The 18,875-nt window shown below is 52.5% G+C and overlaps 1 protein-coding gene across 1 annotated transcript in view; it reads right to left on the bottom strand.

Moving 5' to 3' along the window:
- Positions 1 to 18,875, bottom strand: part of LOC121272880 (tudor and KH domain-containing protein-like) — a 177,267-nt gene that overhangs the window by 151,119 nt on the left and 7,273 nt on the right. The window lies entirely within an intron of this gene.

The following is an 18,875-nucleotide window of genomic DNA, read 5'->3' as shown; positions in this document are numbered from 1 at the left end:
GACAGTTAGACAGAATGACAGTTAGACAGAAGGACAGATTGTCAGTTGTACAGATTGACAGAACGACCGATTGTCAATTGGAAAGGTGGACAGATTGTCAGTTGGACAGTTGAACAGATGGACAGATGGACAGGTGGACAGATGGACACGTGAAGAGATGGACAGATGGTCAAATGGACAGAAATGCAGATGGACAGATGTACAGATGGCACGACAGAGATGGACAGATTGGCAGATGGACAGTTGGACAGGTGGACAGATGGACAGTTGGACAGATGGACAGGTGGACAGATGGACATGTGGACAGTTGGACAGATAGACAGATGGACATATGGACAGGTGGAAAGATGGACAGTTGGACAGATGGACAGGTGGACAGATGGACAGGTGGACAGATGGATATGTGGACATTTGGACAGTTAGACAGATGGACAGTTGCACATATAGACAGTTGGACAGATGGACAGTTGGACACATGGACAGTTGGACTGATGGACAGATGGACAGGTGGACAGATGGACAGATGGACAGTTGGACTGATGGACAGATGGACAGGTGGACAGATGGACAGGTGGACAGATGGACAGTTTGACACATGGACAGTTGGACTGATGGACAGATGGACAGTTGGACAGATGGACAGGTGGACAGATGGACAGATGGACAGTTGGACTGATGGACAGATGGACAGGTGGACAGATGGACAGATGGACAGGTGGACAGGTGGACAGATGGGCAGATGGACATTTGGACAGGTGGAGAGATAGAAAGTTGGACAGGTGGACAGAAGGACGGATGGACAGATGGACAGGTGGACAGTTGGACAGATGGGTAGATGGACATGTGGACAGGTGGACAGATGGACAGTTTGTCAGTTGAACAGATGGACAGTGACACAGATGGACAGGTGGACAGATGGACAGATGGACAGAGACACAGATGGACAGGTGGACAGTTGGACAGATGGACAGATGGACAGGTGGACAGATGGACAGATGCACAGATGGACAGGTGGACAGGTGGACAGTTGGACAGATGGACAGAGACACAGATGGACAGGTGGACAGTTGGACATGGACAGATGGACAGCTGGACACATGGACAGTTGGACAGATGGACAGATGGACAGATTGTCAGTTGGCCAGATTGACACATGGACAGGTTGAGAGTTGACAGGTGGACAGATGGACAGTTTGAAAGGTGGACACAGGGACAGGTGGACAGATGGACAGGTGGAGAAATGGACCGATGGACAGGTGGACAGTTGGACAGATGGACAGATGGACAGTTAGAGAGATGGACAGTTTGTCAGTTGGACAGGTGGACAGTTGGACAGTTGGACAGATGGACAGTTAGAGAGATGGACAGTTTGTCAGTTGGACAGTTGGACAGATAGACAGATGGACAGATGGACAGATGGACAGATGGACAGTTTGTCAGTTGGACAGTTGGACAGATAGACAGATGGACAGATGGACAGGTGGACAGATGGACAGATGGACAGATGGACAGATGGACAGATAGACAGATGGACAGTTGGACAGGTGGACAGGTGGACAGTTGGGCAGATGGACATGTGGACAGGTGGACAGATGGACAGTTTGTCAGTTGGACAGATGGACAGAGACACAGATGGACAGTGGGACAGATGGACAGATGGACAGAGACACAGATGGACGGGTGGACAGATGGACATTTGGACACATGGACAGATGGACAGATGGACAGAGACACAGATGGACGGGTGGACAGATGGACATTTGGACAGATGGACAGATGGACAGTGGGACAGATGGACAGATGGACAGTTGCTCATATAGACAGTTGGACTGATGGACAGCTGGACAGGTGGACAGATGGACAGTTTGTCAGTTGGACGGATGGACAGATGGACAGGTGGACACGTGGACAGATGGACAGGTGGACAGCTGTACACATGGACAGTTGGACAGATGGACAGATGGACAGGTGGACAGTTGGACGGATGGACAGGTGGACAGTTGGACAGATGGACAGTTGAACAGATGCACAGATGGACAGATGGACAGGTGGACAGACGGACAGGTGGACAGATGGACAGATGGACAGTTGAACAGATGCACAGATGGACAGATGGACAGTTGGACAGATGGACAGATTGTCATTTGGACAGTTGTACAGGGACAAATGGACTGATGGATAGTTGGACAGTTGGACAGCTGGACTGTTAGACAGAAGGACAGATTGTCAATTGGACAGATGGACAGTGGTACAGATTGACTGATGGACAGTTGAACTGATGGACACATGGACAGGTGGACAGATGGACAGTTGGACAGATGGACAGGTGGACAGATGGACAGTTGGACAGATGGAAAGATGGACAGTTAGAGAGATGGACAGTTTGTCAGTTGGACAGATGGACAGGTGGACAGATGGACAGATGAAAAGATTGTCAGTTGGACAGATGGACAGATGGACAGGTGGACAGATGGACAGGTGGACAGCTGGACACATGGACAGTTGGACAGTTGGACAGACGGCCAGATGGACATGTGGACAGGTGGACAGATGGACAGAGACACAGATGGACAGATGGACAGCGGGAGAGATGGACAGATGGACAGAGACATAGATGGACAGATGGACAGATGGACAGAGACACAGATGGACAGATGGACAGATGGACAGTTGGACAGATGGACAGATTGTCATTTCGACAGTTGTACAGGGTCAAATGGACTGATGGATAGTTGGACAGTTGGACAGCTGGACTGTTAGACAGAAGGACAGATTGTCAATTGGACAGATGGACAGTGGTACAGATTGACTGATGGACAGTTGGACTGATGGACAGATGGACAGGTGGAAAGATGGACAGTTGGACAGATGGACAGGTGGACAGATGGTCATGTGGACAGTTGGGTAGATAGACAGATGGACAGATGGACAGTTGGAAAGATGGACAGTTGGAAAGATGGACAGTTGGACAGATGGACAGGTGGACAGATGGACATGTGGACAGTTGGACAGATGGACATATGGACAGGTGGACAGGTGGACAGATGGACAGATGGACAGTTTGTCAGTTGGACAGATGGACAGATGGACAGGTGGACAGATGGACAGATGGACAGTGGGACAGATGGACAGATGGACAGATGGACAGTGGGACAGATGGACAGATGGACAGTGGGACAGATGGACAGATGGACAGAGACACAGATGGACAGATGGACAGGTGGACAGATGGACAGATGAAAAGATTGTCAGTTGGACAGATGGACAGATGGACAGGTGGACAGATGGACAGGTGGACAGCTGGACAGATGGACAGTTGGACAGTTGGACAGACGGCCAGATGGACATGTGGACAGGTGGACAGATGGACAGAGACACAGATGGACAGATGGACAGCGGGAGAGATGGACAGATGGACAGAGACATAGATGGACAGATGGACAGATGGACAGAGACACAGATGGACAGATGGACAGATGGACAGTTGGACAGATGGACAGATTGTCATTTGGACAGTTGTACAGGGTCAAATGGACTGATGGATAGTTGGACAGTTGGACAGCTGGACTGTTAGACAGAAGGACAGATTGTCAATTGGACAGATGGACAGCGGTACAGATTGACTGATGGACAGTTGGACTGATGGACAGATGGACAGGTGGAAAGATGGACAGTTGGACAGATGGACAGGTGGACAGATGGTCATGTGGACAGTTGGGTAGATAGACAGATGGACAGATGGACAGTTGGAAAGATGGACAGTTGGAAAGATGGACAGTTGGACAGATGGACAGGTGGACAGATGGACAGATGGACAGTTGGACAGATGGACAGATGGACAGATGGACAGGTGGACAGATGGACAGATGGACAGTTTGTCAGTTGGACAGATGGACAGATGGACAGGTGGACAGATGGACAGATGGACAGTGGGACAGATGGACAGATGGACAGATGGACAGTGGGACAGATGGACAGATGGACAGTGGGACAGATGGACAGATGGACAGAGACACAGATGGACAGATGGACAGATGGACTGATTGACAGGTGGACAGTTGAACAGTTGGACAGTTGGACAGATGGACAGATGGACAGGTGGACAGATGGACAGATGGACAGGTGGACAGGTGGACAGTTGGACAGATGGACAGATGGACAGAGACACAGCTGGACAGATGGACAGATGGACAGGTGGACAGATGGACAGGTGGACAGGTGGACAGATGGACAGATGGACAGGTGGACAGATGGACAGATGGACAGATGGACAGATGGACAGGTGGACAGTTGGACAGATGGACAGATGGACAGGTGAACAGGTGGACAGATTGAGAGATGGACAAATTTGCAATTGGACAGATGGACAGATGGACAGGTGGACAGATGGACAGATGGACAGGTGGTCAGATGGACAGATGGACAGGTGGTCAGTTGGACAGATGGACAGATGGACAGATTGTCAGTTGGACAGATGGACAGATGGACAGATGGACAGGTGGACAGATGGACAGATTGACAGGTGGACAGATGGACAGTTGCACAGATGGACAGATGGACAGGTGGAGAGGTGGACACATGGACAAATGGAGATATTGTCAGTTGGACAGATGGACGGATGGTCAGTTGGACAAATGGACAGATGGACTGATTGTCAGTTGTACAGATGGACAGGTGGACAGATGGACAGGTGGACAGGTGGACAGGTGGACAGTTGGACAGATGGACAGGTGGACAGATGGACAGTTGGACAGATGGACAGATGGACAGGTGGACAGGTGGACAGATGGACAGATGGACAGATAGACAGAGACACAGTTGGACAGGTGGACAGATGGACAGGTGAACAGATGAACAGATGGACTGGTGGACAATTGGACAGATAGACAGTTGGACAGATGGACAGATGGACAGTTGGACAGATGTTCAGATGGAAATGTGGACAGGTGAACAGTTGGACAGCTGGAGAGATGGACAGGTCGACAGTTGGACTGTTGGAGAGATGGACAGTTTGTCAGTTGGACAGATGGACAAATGGAGCGATGGCCAATTGGACAGATGGGCAGCTGGACAGATGGACAGATTGTCAGGTGGACAGATGGACAGTTGGACAGGTGGACAGGTGGACAGATGGACAGATTGTCAGTTGGACAGATGGACAGGTGGACAGATGGACAGGTGGATAGTTGGACAGTTGGACATGTGGACAGGTGGACAGATGGACAGTTGGACAGATGGACAGATGGACAGGTGGACAGAGACACAGATGGGCAGTTGGACAGATGGACAGATGGACAGATGGACATATGGGCAGATGGATGGTTGGACAGATGGACATTTTGCAGGTGGGCAGAAGGACGGATGGACATTGGACTGTTGGACAGATAGACAGATGGACAGTTGCACAGTTGGACAGGTGGACAAATGGATAGATGGACTGATGAACAGGTCTACAGTTGGACAGTTGCACAGATGGACAGATGGACAGGTGGAGAGGTGGACACATGGACAAATGGAGATATTGTCAGTTGGACAGATGGACGGATGGACTGATTGTCAGTTGTACAGAAGGACAGGTGGACAGGTGGACAGATGGACAGGTGGACAGGTGGACAGGTGGACAGGTGGACAGTTGGACAGATGGACAGATGGACAGGTGGACAGCTGGACACATGGACAGTTGGACAGTTGGACAGACGGCCAGATGGACATGTGGACAGGTGGACAGATGGACAGAAACACAGATGGACAGATGGACAGCGGGAGAGATGGACAGATGGACAGAGACACAGATGGACAGATGGACAGATGGACAGTTGGACAGATGGACAGATTGTCATTTCGACAGTTGTACAGGGACAAATGGACTGATGGATAGTTGGACAGTTGGACAGCTGGACTGTTAGACAGAAGGACAGATTGTCAATTGGACAGATGGACAGTGGTACAGATTGACTGATGGACAGTTGGACTGATGGACAGATGGACAGGTGGAAAGATGGACAGTTGGACAGATGGACAGGTGGACAGATGGACATGTGGACAGTTGGGTAGATAGACAGATGGACAGATGGACAGTTGGAAAGATGGACAGTTGGAAAGATGGACAGTTGGACAGATGGACAGGTGGACAGATGGACATGTGGACAGTTGGACAGATGGACATATGGACAGGTGGAAAGATGGACAGTTGGACAGATGGACAGGTGGACAGATGGATATGTGGACAGTTGGACAGTTAGACAGATGGACAGTTGCTCATATAGACAGTTGGACAGATGGACAGATGGACAGATGGACAGGTGGACAGATGGACAGATGGACATGTGGACAGTTGGACAGATGGACAGATGGACAGGTGGACAGATGGACAGATGGACAGATGGACAGGTGGACAGATGGACAGATGGACAGGTGGACAGTTGGACAGATGGGCAGATGGACATGTGGACAGGTGGACAGATGGACAGGTGGACAGGTGGACAGATGGACAGTTTGTCAGTTGAACAGATGGACAGAGACACAGATGGACAGGTGGAGAGATGGATTTTGGACAGATGAAAAGATTGTCAGTTGGACGGATAGACAGATGGACAGTTGGACAGTTGGGCAGATGGACATGTGGACAGATGGACAGATGGACAGAGACACAGATGGACAGATGGACAGATGGACATATGGACAGTGAGGCAGATGGACAGGTGGACAGATGTACAGATGGACATATGGACAGTGAGACAGATGGACAGGTGGACAGATGGACAGATGGACAGATGGACAAGTGGACAGATGGACAGATGGACATATGGACAGTGAGACAGATGGACAGTGAGACAGATGGACAGGTGGACAGATGGACAGATGGACAGGTGGACAGATGGACAGATGGACAGTGAGACAGATGGACAGGTGGACAGATGGACAGATGGACAGATGGACAGGTGGACAGATGGACAGATGGACAGTTTGTCAGTTGGACAGATGGACAGATGGACAGGTGGACAGATGGACAGATGGACAGTGGGACAGATGGACAGATGGACAGATGGACAGTGGGACAGATGGACAGATGGACAGTGGGACAGATGGACAGATGGACAGAGACACAGATGGACAGATGGACAGATGGACTGATTGACAGGTGGACAGTTGAACAGTTGGACAGTTGGACAGATGGACAGATGGACAGGTGGACAGATGGACAGATGGACAGTTGGACAGGTGGACAGATGGACAGAGACACAGCTGGACAGATGGACAGATGGACAGGTGGACAGATGGACAGGTGGACAGGTGGACAGATGGACAGATGGACAGAGACACAGCTGGACAGATGGACAGATGGACAGGTGGACAAATGGACAGATGGACAGATGGACAGATGGACAGGTGGACAGTTGGACAGATGGACAGATGGACAGGTGAACAGGTGGACAGATTGAGAGATGGACAAATTTGCAATTGGACAGATGGACAGATGGACAGGTGGACAGATGGACAGATGGACAGGTGGTCAGATGGACAGATGGACAGGTGGTCAGTTGGACAGATGGACAGATGGACAGATTGTCAGTTGGACAGATGGACAGATGGACAGATGGACAGGTGGACAGATGGACAGATTGACAGGTGGACAGATGGACAGTTGCACAGATGGACAGATGGACAGGTGGAGAGGTGGACACATGGACAAATGGAGATATTGTCAGTTGGACAGATGGACGGATGGTCAGTTGGACAAATGGACAGATGGACTGATTGTCAGTTGTACAGAAGGACAGGTGGACAGGTGGACAGTTGGACATGTGGACAGGTGGACAGATGGACAGATGGACAGTTGGACAGATGGACAGATGGACAGGTGGACAGAGACACAGATGGGCAGTTGGACAGATGGACATATGGGCAGACGGATGGTTGGACAGATGGACATTTTGCAGGTGGGCAGAAGGACGGATGGACATTGGACTGTTGGACAGATAGACAGATGGACAGTTGCACAGTTGGACAGGTGGACAAATGGATAGATGGACTGATGAACAGGTCTACAGTTGGACAGTTGCACAGATGGACAGATGGACAGGTGGAGAGGTGGACACATGGACAAATGGAGATATTGTCAGTTGGACAGATGGACGGATGGTCAGTTGGACAAATGGACAGATGGACTGATTGTCAGTTGTACAGAAGGACAGGTGGACAGGTGGACAGATGGACAGGTGGACAGGTGGACAGGTGGACAGGTGGACAGTTGGACAGATGGACAGATGGACAGGTGGACAGATGGACGGATGGACAGATGGACAGATGGACAGGTGGACAGATGGACAGATGGACAGGTGGACAGGTGGACAGATGGACAGATAGACAGAGACAGAGTTGGACAGGTGGACAGATGGACAGGTGGACAGATGAACAGATGGACTGGTGGACAATTGGACAGATGGACAAATGGACAGATAGACAGTTGGACAGATGGACAGATGGACAGTTGGACAGATGTTCAGATGGAAATGTGGACAGGTGAACAGTTGGACAGCTGGAGAGATGGACAGGTCGACAGTTGGACTGTTGGAGAGATGGACAGATTGTCAGTTGGACAGATGGACAAATGGAGCGATGGCCAATTGGACAGATGGGCAGCTGGACAGATGGACAGATTGTCAGGTGGACAGATGGACAGGTGGACAGTTGGACAGGTGGACAGGTGGACAGATGGACAGATGGACAGATGGACAGAGACACAGTTGGACAGATGGACAGATGGACAGAGACACAGTTGGACAGATGGACAGATGGACAGAGACACAGATGGACAGATGGACAGTTGGACAGGTGGACAGATGGACAGATGGACAGTTGGACAGGTGGACAGATGGACAGATGGACAGTTGGACTTTAGGACAGGTGGACAGATGGACAGATGGACAGGTGGACAGATGGACAGATGGACAGTTGGACAGGTGGACAGATGGACAGTTGGACAGATGGACAGATGGACAGATGGAGAGTGACACAGATGGACAGATGGACAGATGGACAGTTGGACAGGTGGACAGATGGACAGGTGGACAGATGGACAGATGGACAGGTGGACAGATGGACAGATGGACAGTTGGACAGGTGGACAGATGGACAGATGGACAGTTGGACAGGTGGACAGATGGACAGATGGACAGGTGGACAGATGGACAGATGGACAGTTGGACAGATGGACAGATGGACAGATGGACAGGTGGACAGATGGACAGATGGACAGTTGGACAGGTGGACAGATGGACAGGTGGACAGATGGACAGATGGACAGGTGGACAGGTGGACAGGTGGACAGATGGACAGGTGGACAGTTGGACAGATGGACAGTTGGACAGGTGGACAGATGGACAGGTGGACAGGTGGACAGATGGACAGTTGGACAGGTGGACAGATGGACAGATGGACAGGTGGACAGGTGGACAGATGGACAGGTGGACAGGTGGACAGATGGACAGGTGGACAGATGAACAGGTGGACAGGTGGACAGATGGACAGATGGACAGATGGACAGGTGGACAGATGGACAGGTGGACAGATGGACAGGTGGACAGATGGATAGATGGACAGATGGAAAATTCATTCCAGCTTTTTCCTCTCAAATTGCAGGGTAAATTCTATCATTTTATTTTCACTTCCTCCTAAGGGTTCCTTCACCTTAAGCTGCCTTATCAAATCTGCCTCATTCCACATCACTAATCTAGAATTGCCTGATCCCTAGTGGCTCCACCACAAGCTGTTCCAAAAAGCTGCTCCATCTCATAGACATTCCACAAATTCCTTTACTTGGGATCCACTACCAACCTGATTTTCCCAGTCTACCTGCATATTGAAATCCCCCATGATCACTGTAACCTTGCCTTTCTTACATGCCTTTTCTATCTTCTGGTGTATCTTGTGCCCCACATCCTGACTACTGTTCGGAGGCCAGTACATAACTCCCATTATGGTTTTTTTACCTTTGCGGTTCCTAACTCAACCCATAGATTCTACATCATCTGACCCTACATCGTTTCTTGCTATCGATTTAATTTCATTTCTTACTAACAAAGCAACCCCACGCCCTCTGCCAACCTGCCTATCTTTTCGATAGGATGTATATCCTTGGATATTTAGCTCCCAGTCCTGATCCCCTTGCAGCCATGTCTCTGTGATGCCCACCACATCATACCTGCCAATTTCAATCTGCGCCACAAGCTCATTTACCTTATTTTGTATACTGCGTGCGTTCAGATACAACACCTTCAGTCCTGTATTTCCCATCCGCTTTCTCATTGTCGTCCCTTTATCTGATGTGCTTGAAGTTAGATTCCTAGCCCTTTCCAAACACTCTGTCATATTTTGTGTTCTGGAGACTTTAATATCCTCTCCTGGGCTCCACCTTCTTTTCAGATTTTTTCATAATTTTCCATGAAGTTGAAACCAACCCCAGACCACACATATGCTAAACTGCAGCCTTGATTCACATTAGGCATACTTCTTGTCAGAGAGTCAGTATTGAGGTAGTACTGCAATGTCAGAGGGTCAGTACTGAGGGAGTGCTGCAATGTCAGAGGGTCAGTACTGAGGGAGTGCAGCACTGTCAGAGGGTCAGTACTGAGGGAGAGCTGCACTTTCAGAGGGTCAGTACAGAGGGTGTGCTGCACTGTCAGAGGGTCAGTACTGAGGGTGTGCTGCACTGTCAGAGGGTCAGTACTGAGGGAGTGCTGCACTGTCAGAGGGTCAGTACTGAGGGAGGGCTGCACTGTCAGAGGGTCAGTACTGAGGGTGTGCTGCACTGTCAGAGGGTCAGTACTGAGGGTGTGCTGCACTGTCAGAGGGTCAGTAATGAGGGAGTGCTGCACTGTCAGAGGGTCAGTACTGAGGGAGTGCTGCACTGGCGGAGGGTCAGTACTGAGGGTGTGCTGCACTGTCAGAGGGTCAGTACTGAGGGAGTGCTGCAATGTCAGAGGGTCAGTACTGAGGGAGTGCAGCACTGTCAGAGGGTCAGTACTGAGGGAGAGCTGCACTTTCAGAGGGTCAGTACAGAGGGTGTGCTGCACTGTCAGAGGGTCAGTACTGAGGGTGTGCTGCACTGTCAGAGGGTCAGTACTGAGGGAGTGCTGCACTGTCAGAGGGTCAGTACTGAGGGAGGGCTGCACTGTCAGAGGGTCAGTACAGAGGGTGTGCTGCACTGTCAGAGGGTCAGTACTGAGGGTGTGCTGCACTGTCAGAGGGTCAGTAATGAGGGAGTGCTGCACTGTCAGAGGGTCAGTACTGAGGGAGTGCTGCACTGGCGGAGGGTCAGTACTGAGGGTGTGCTGCACTGTCAGAGGGTCAGTACTGAGGGTGTGCTGCACTGTCAGAGGGTCAGTAGTCAGGGAGTGCTGCACTGTCAGAGGGTCAGTACTGAGGGAGTGCTGCACTGTCAGAGGGTCAGTACTGAGGGAGTGCTGCACTGTCAGAGGGTCAGTACAGAGGGAAAGCTGCACTGTCAGAGGGTCAGTACAGAGGGAGTTCTGCACAGTCAGAGGGGCAGTACCGAGGGAGTTCTGAACGGTCAGATGGGCAGTACTGAGGGAGTGCTGCACTGTCAGAGGTTCACTACTGAGGGAGTGCTGCACTGTCAGAGGGTCAGTACAGAGGGAGTGCTGCACTTTCAGAGGGTCAATAATGAGGGAGTGCTACATTGTCAGAGGGTCAGTAATGAACGAGTGCTGCACTGTCAGAGGGTCAGTACTCAGGGAGTGCTGCACAGTCAGAGGGTCAGTACTGAGGGAGTGCTGCACTGTCAGAGGGTCAGTACTGAGGGAGTGCTGCACTGTCAGAGGGTCAGTACTGAGGGAGTGCTGCACTGTCAGACGGTCATAACTGAGGGATTGCTGCACTGTCAGAGGGTCAGTAATGAGGGAGTGCTACATTGTCAGAGGGTCAGTAATGAGGGAGTGCTGCACTGTCAGAGGGTCAGTACTCAGGGAGTGCTGCACTGTCAGAGGGTCAGTAAAGAGGGAGTGCTGCACTGTCAGAGGATCAGTAATGAGGGAGTGCTGCACTGTCAGAGGGTCAGTACTGAGGGAGTGCTGCAATGTCAGAGGGTCAGTACTGAAGGAGTGCAGCACTGTCAGAGGGTCAGTACTGAGGGAGAGCTGCACTGTCAGAGATTCACTACTGAGGGAGTGATGCACTGTCAGAGCGTCAGTACTGAGGGAGTCCTGCACTGTCAGAGGGTCAGTAGTGAGGGAGTGCTGCACTGTCAAAGGTTCACTACTGAGGGAGTGCTGCACTGTCAGAGGGTCAGAACTGAGGGAGTGCTGCACTGTAAGAGGGTCAGTACTGAGGGAGAGCTGCACTGTCAGAGGTTCACTACTGAGGGAGTGCTGCACTGTCAGAGGTTCATTACTGAGGGAGTTCTGCACGGTCAGAGGGCAGTACTGAGGGAGTTCTGCACGGTCAGAGGGGCAGTATTGAGGTAGTGTTGCACTGTCAGAGGGTCAGTACTGAGGGAGTGCTGCACTGTCAGAAGGTCAGTACTGAGGGAGTGCTGCACTGTCAGAGGGTCAGTACTGAGGGAGTGCTGCACTGTCAGAGGGTCAGTACTGAGGGAGTGCTGCACTGTCAGAGGGTCAGTACTGAGGGAGTGCTGCACTGTCAGAGGGTCAGTACTGAGGGAGTGCTGCACTGTCAGACGGTCATAACTGAGGGATTGCTGCACTGTCAGAGGGTCAGTACTGAGGGTGTGCTGCACTGTCAGAGGGTCAGTAATGAGGGAGTGCTGCACTGTCAGAGGGTCAGTACTGAGGGAGTGCTGCACGATCAGAGGGGCAGAACTGAGGGAGTTCTGAACGGTCAGAGGGGCAGTACTGAGGGAGTGCTGCACTGTCAGAGGGTCAGTACTGAGGGAGTGCTGCACTGTCAGAGGGTCAGTACTGAGGGAGTGCTGCACTGTCAGAGGGTCAGTACTAAGGGAGTGCTACATTGTCAGAGGGTCAGTAATGAGGGAGTGCTGCACTGTCAGAGGGTCAGTACTCAGGGAGTGCTGCACTGTCAGAAGGTCAGTACTGAGGGAGTGCTGCACTGTCAGAGGGTCAGTACTGAGGGAGAGCTGCACTGTCAGAGATTCACTACTGAGGGAGTCATGCACTGTCAGAGCGTCAGTACTGAGGGAGTGCTGAACTGTCAGAGGGTCAGTATTGAGGGAGTGATGCACTGTCAGAGGGTCAGTATTGAGGGAGTGCTGCACTGTCAGAGGGTCAGTACTGAGGGATTGCTGCACTGTCAGAAGGTCAGTACTGAGGGAGTGCTGCACTGTCAGAGGGTCTGTACTGAGTGAGGGCTGCACTGTCAGAGGGTCAGTACTGAAGGAGAGCTGCACTGTCAGAGGGTCAGTACAGAGGGAAAGCTGCACTGTCAGAGGGTCAGTACAGAGGGAGTACTGCACGATCAGAGCGGCAGAACTGAGGGAGTTCTGAACAGTCAGAGGGGCAGTACTGAGGGAGTTCTGAACGGTCAGATGGGCAGTACTGAGGGAGTGCTGCACTGTCAGAGGGTCACTACTGAGGGAGTGCTGCACTGTCAGAGGGTCAGTACTGAGGGAGTGCTGCACTGTCAGAGGTTCACTACTGAGGGAGTGCTGCACTGTCAGAGGGTCAGTACAGAGGGAGTGCTGCACTTTCAGAGGGTCAATAATGAGGGAGTGCTACATTGTCAGAGGGTCAGTAATGAACGAGTGCTGCACTGTCAGAGGGTCAGTACTCAGGGAGTGCTGCACTGTCAGAGGGTCACTACTGAGTGAGTGCTGCACTGTCAGAGGGTCAGTACTGAGGGAGTGCTGCACTGTCAGAGGTTCACTACTGAGGGAGTGCTGCACTGTCAGAGGGTCAGTACAGAGGGAGTGCTGCACTTTCAGAGGGTCAATAATGAGGGAGTGCTACATTGTCAGAGGGTCAGTAATGAACGAGTGCTGCACTGTCAGAGGGTCAGTACTCAGGGAGTGCTGCACAGTCAGAGGGTCAGTACTGAGGGAGTGCAGCACTGTCAGAGGGTCAGTACTGAGGGAGTGCTGCACTGTCAGAGGGTCAGTACTGAGGGAGTGCTGCACTGTCAGACGGTCATAACTGAGGGATTGCTGCACTGTCAGAGGGTCAGTACTGAGGGAGTGCTACATTGTCAGAGGGTCAGTAATGAGGGAGTGCTGCACTGTCAGAGGGTCAGTACTCAGGGAGTGCTGCACTGTCAGAGGGTCAGTAATGAGGGAGTGCTGCACTGTCAGAGAGTCAGTAATGAGGGAGTGCTGCACTGTCAGAGGGTCAGTACTGAGGGAGTGCTGCAATGTCAGAGGGTCAGTACTGAGGGAGTGCAGCACTGTCAGAGGGTCAGTACTGAGGGAGAGCTGCACTGTCAGAGATTCACTACTGAGGGAGTGATGCACTGTCAGAGCGTCAGTACTGAGGGAGTCCTGCACTGTCAGAGGGTCAGTACTGAGGGAGTGCTGCACTGTCAAAGGTTCACTACTGAGGGAGTGCTGCGCTGTCAGAGGGTCAGAACTGAGGGAGTGCTGCACTGTAAGAGGGTCAGTACTGAGGGAGAGCTGCACTGTCAGAGGTTCACTACTGAGGGAGTGCTGCACTGTCAGAGGTTCATTACTGAGGGAGTTCTGCACGGTCAGAGGGGCAGTACTGAGGGAGTTCTGCACGGTCAGAGGGGCAGTATTGAGGGAGTGTTGCACTGTCAGAGGGTCAGTACTGAGGGATTGCTGCACTGTCAGAAGGTCAGTACTGAGGGAGTGCTGCACTGTCAGAGGGTCAGTACTGACGGAGTGCTGCACTGTCAGAGGGTCAGTACTGAGGGAGTGCTGCACTGTCAGAGGGTCAGTACTGAGGGAGTGCTGCACTGTCAGAGGGTCAGTACTGAGGGAGTGCTGCACTGTCAGAGGGTCATAACTGAGGGATTGCTGCACTGTCAGAGGGTCAGTACTGAGGGAGTGCTGCACTGTCAGAGGGTCAGTACTGAGGGAGTGCTGCACTGTCAGAGGGTCAGTACTGAGGGAGTTCTGCACGGTCAGAGGGGCAGTACTGAGGGAGTTCTGAACGGTCAGAGGGGCAGTACTGAGGGAGTGCTGCACTGTCAGAGGGTCAGTACTGAGGGAGTGCTGCACTGTCAGAGGGTCAGTACTGAGGGAGTGCTGCACTGTCAGAGGGTCAGTACTGAGGGAGTGCTACATTGTCAGAGGGTCAGTAATGAGGGAGTGCTGCACTGTCAGAGGGTCAGTACTCAGGGAGTGCTGCACTGTCAGAAGGGTCAGTACTGAGGGAGTGCTGCACTGTCAGAGGGTCAGTACTGAGGGAGAGCTGCACTGTCAGAGAGTCAGTACTGAGGGAGTGCTGCACTGTCAGAGCGTCAGTACTGAGGGAGTGCTGCACTGTCAGAGGGTCAGTATTGAGGGAGTGCTGCACTGTCAGAGGGTCAGTATTGAGGGAGTGCTGCACTGTCAGAGGGTCAGTACTGAGGGATTGCTGCACTGTCAGAGGGTCAGTACTGAGGGAGTGCTGCACTGTCAGAGGGTCAGTACTGAGTGAGTGCTGCACTGTCAGAGGGTCAGTACAGAGGGAAAGCTGCACTGTCAGAGGGTCAGTACAGAGGGAAAGCTGCACTGTCAGAGGGTCAGTACAGAGGGAGTACTGCATGGTCAAAGGTTCAGTACTGAGGGAGTTCTGCACTGTCAGAGGGTCAGTACTGAGGGAGTGCTGCACTGTCAGAGGGTCAGTACTGAGGGAGTGCTGCACTGTCAGAGGGTCAGTACTGAGGGAGTGCTGCACTGTCAGAGGGTCAGTACTGAGGGAGTGCTGCACTGTCAGAGGGTCAGTAATGAGGGAGTGCTGCACTGTCAGAGGGTCAGTACTCAGGGAGTGCTGCACTGTCAGAGGGTCAGTACTGAGGGAGTGCTGCACTGTCAGAGGGTCAGTACTGAGGGAGAGCTGCACTGTCAGAGATTCACTACTGAGGGTGTGATGCACTGTCAGAGCGTCAGTACTGAGGGAGTGCTGCACTGTCAGAGGGTCAGTATTGAGGGAGTGATGCACTGTCAGAGGGTCAGTATTGAGGGAGTGCTGCACTGTCAGAGGTTCACTACCGAGGGAGTGCTGCACTGTCAGAGGGTCAGAACTGAGGGAGTGCTGCACTGTAAGAGGGTCAGTACTGAGGGAGAGCTGCACTGTCAGAGGTTCACCACTGAGGGAGTGCTGCACTGTCAGAGGTTAACTAGAGAGGGAGTGCTGCACTGTCAGAGGTTCATTAATGACGGAGTTCTGCACGGTCAGAGGGGCAGTACTGAAGGAGTGCAGCACTGTCAGAGGGTCAGTACTGAGGGAGTGCTGCACTGTCAGAGGGTCAGTAGTGAGGGAGTGCTGCACTGTTAGAGGGTCAGTACTGAGGTAGTGCTACGTTGTCAGAGGGTCAGTAGTCAGGGAGTGCTGCACTGTCAGAGGGTCAGTACTGAGGGAGTGCTGCACTGTCAGAGGGTCAGTACTGAGGGAGTGCTGCACTGTCAGAGGGTCAGTACAGAGGGAAAGCTGCACTGTCAGAGGGACAGTACAGAGGGAGTTCTGCACGGTCAGAGGGGCAGTACTGAGGGAGTTCTGAACGGTCAGATGGGCAGTACTGAGGGAGTGCTGCACTGTCAGAGGTTCAGTACTGAGGGAGTGCTGCACTGTCAGAGGGTCAGTACTGAGGGAGTGCTGCACTGTCAGAGGGTCAGTACTGAGGGAGTGCTACATTGTCAGAGGGTCAGTAATGAGCGAGTGCTGCACTGTCAGAGGGTCAGTACTGAGGGAGTGCTGCACTGTCAGAGGGTCAGTACTGAGGGAGTGCTGCACTGTCAGAGGGTCAGTACTGAGGGAGTGCTGCACTGTCAGAGGGTCAGTACTGAGGGAGTGCTGCACTGTCAGACGGTCAGTACTGAGGGAGTGCTGCACTGTCAGAGGGTCAGTACTGAGGGAGTGCTGCACTGTCAGAGGGTCAGTAATGAGGGAGTGCTGCACTGTCAGAGGGTCAGTACTCAGGGAGTGCTGCACTGTCAGAGGGTCAGTAAAGAGGGAGTGCTGCACTGTCAGAGGATCAGTAATGAGGGAGTGCTGCACTGTCAGAGGGTCAGTACTGAGGGAGTGCTGCACTGTCAGAGGGTCAGTACTGAGGGAGTGCTGCACTGTCAGAGGGTCAGTACTGACGGAGTGCTGCACTGTCAGAGGGTCAGTACTGAGGGAGTGCTGCACTGTCAGAGGGTCAGTACTGAGGGAGTGCTGCACTGTCAGAGGGTCAGTACTGAGGGAGTGCTGCACTGTCAGACGGTCATAACTGAGGGAGTGCTGCACTGTCAGAGGGTCAGTACTGAGGGTGTGCTGCACTGTCAGAGGGTCAGTAATGAGGGAGTGCTGCACTGTCAGAGGGTCAGTACTGAGGGAGTGCTGCACTGGCGGAGGGTCAGTACTGAGGGAGTGCTGCACTGACAGAGTGTCAGTACTGAAGGAGTGCTGCACTGTCAGAGGGTCAGTACAGAGGGAAAGCTGCACTCTCAGAGGGTCAGTACTGAGGGAGATCTGCACTCTCAGAGGGTCAGTACTGAGGGAGATCTGCACGGTCAGAGCGGCAGTACTGAGGGAGTTCTGCACTGTCAGAGGGTCAGTACTGAGGGAGTTCTGCACGATCAGAGGGGCAGTACTGAGAGAGTGCTGCACCTTCAGAGTGTCAGTACTGAGGGTGTGCTGCACTGTCAGAGTGTCAGTACTGAGGGAGTGCTGCACTGTCAGAGGGTCAGTACAGAGGGAAAGCTGCACTGTCAGAGGGTCAGTACTGAGGGAGAGCTGCACTGTCAGAGATTCACTACTGAGGGAGTGATGCACTGTCAGAGCGTCAGTACTGAGGGAGTCCTGCACTGTCAGAGGGTCAGTAGTGAGGGAGTGCTGCACTGTCAAAGGTTCACTACTGAGGGAGTGCTGCACTGTCAGAGGGTCAGAACTGAGGGAGTGCTGCACTGTAAGAGGGTCAGTACTGAGGGAGAGCTGCACTGTCAGAGGTTCACTACTGAGGAAGTGCTGCACTGTCAGAGGTTCATTACTGAGGGAGTTCTGCACGGTCAGAGGGCAGTACTGAGGGAGTTCTGCACGGTCAGAGGGGCAGTATTGAGGGAGTGTTGCACTGTCAGAGGGTCAGTACTGAGGGAGTGCTGCACTGTCAGAAGGTCAGTACTGAGGGAGTGCTGCACTGTCAGAGGGTCAGTACTGACGGAGTGCTGCACTGTCAGAGGGTCAGTACTGAGGGAGTGCTGCACTGTCAGAGGGTCAGTACTGAGGGATTGCTGCACTGTCAGACGGTCATAACTGAGGGATTGCTGCACTGTCAGAAGGTCAGTACTGAGGGAGTGCTACATTGTCAGAGGGTCAGTAATGAGGGAGTGCTGCACTGTCAGAGGGTCAGTAAAGAGGGAGTGCTGCACTGTCAGAGGATCAGTACTGAGGGAGTGCTGCACTGTCAGAGGGTCAGTACTGAGGGAGTGCTGCACTGTCAGAGGGTCAGTACTGAGGGAGTGCTGCACTGTCAGAGGGTCAGTACTGAGGGAGTGCTGCACTGTCAGAGGTTCAGTACTGAGGGAGTGCTGCACTGTCAGAGCGTCAGTACTGAGGGAGTGCTGCACTGTCAGAGGGTCAGTAGTGAGGGAGTGCTGCACTGTCAGAGGTTCACTACTGAGGGAGTGCTGCACTGTCAGAGGGTCAGTACTGAGGGAGTGCTGCACTGTCAGAGGGTCAGTACTGAGGGAGTGCTGCACTGTCAGAGGGTCAGTACTGAGGGAGTGCTGCACTGTCAGAGGGTCA

This window comes from Carcharodon carcharias, chromosome 36, assembly GCF_017639515.1.
Source record: "Carcharodon carcharias isolate sCarCar2 chromosome 36, sCarCar2.pri, whole genome shotgun sequence".
Classification (NCBI taxonomy): domain Eukaryota; kingdom Metazoa; phylum Chordata; class Chondrichthyes; order Lamniformes; family Lamnidae; genus Carcharodon; species Carcharodon carcharias.
This window is presented reverse-complemented; position numbering and strand designations above follow the sequence as displayed.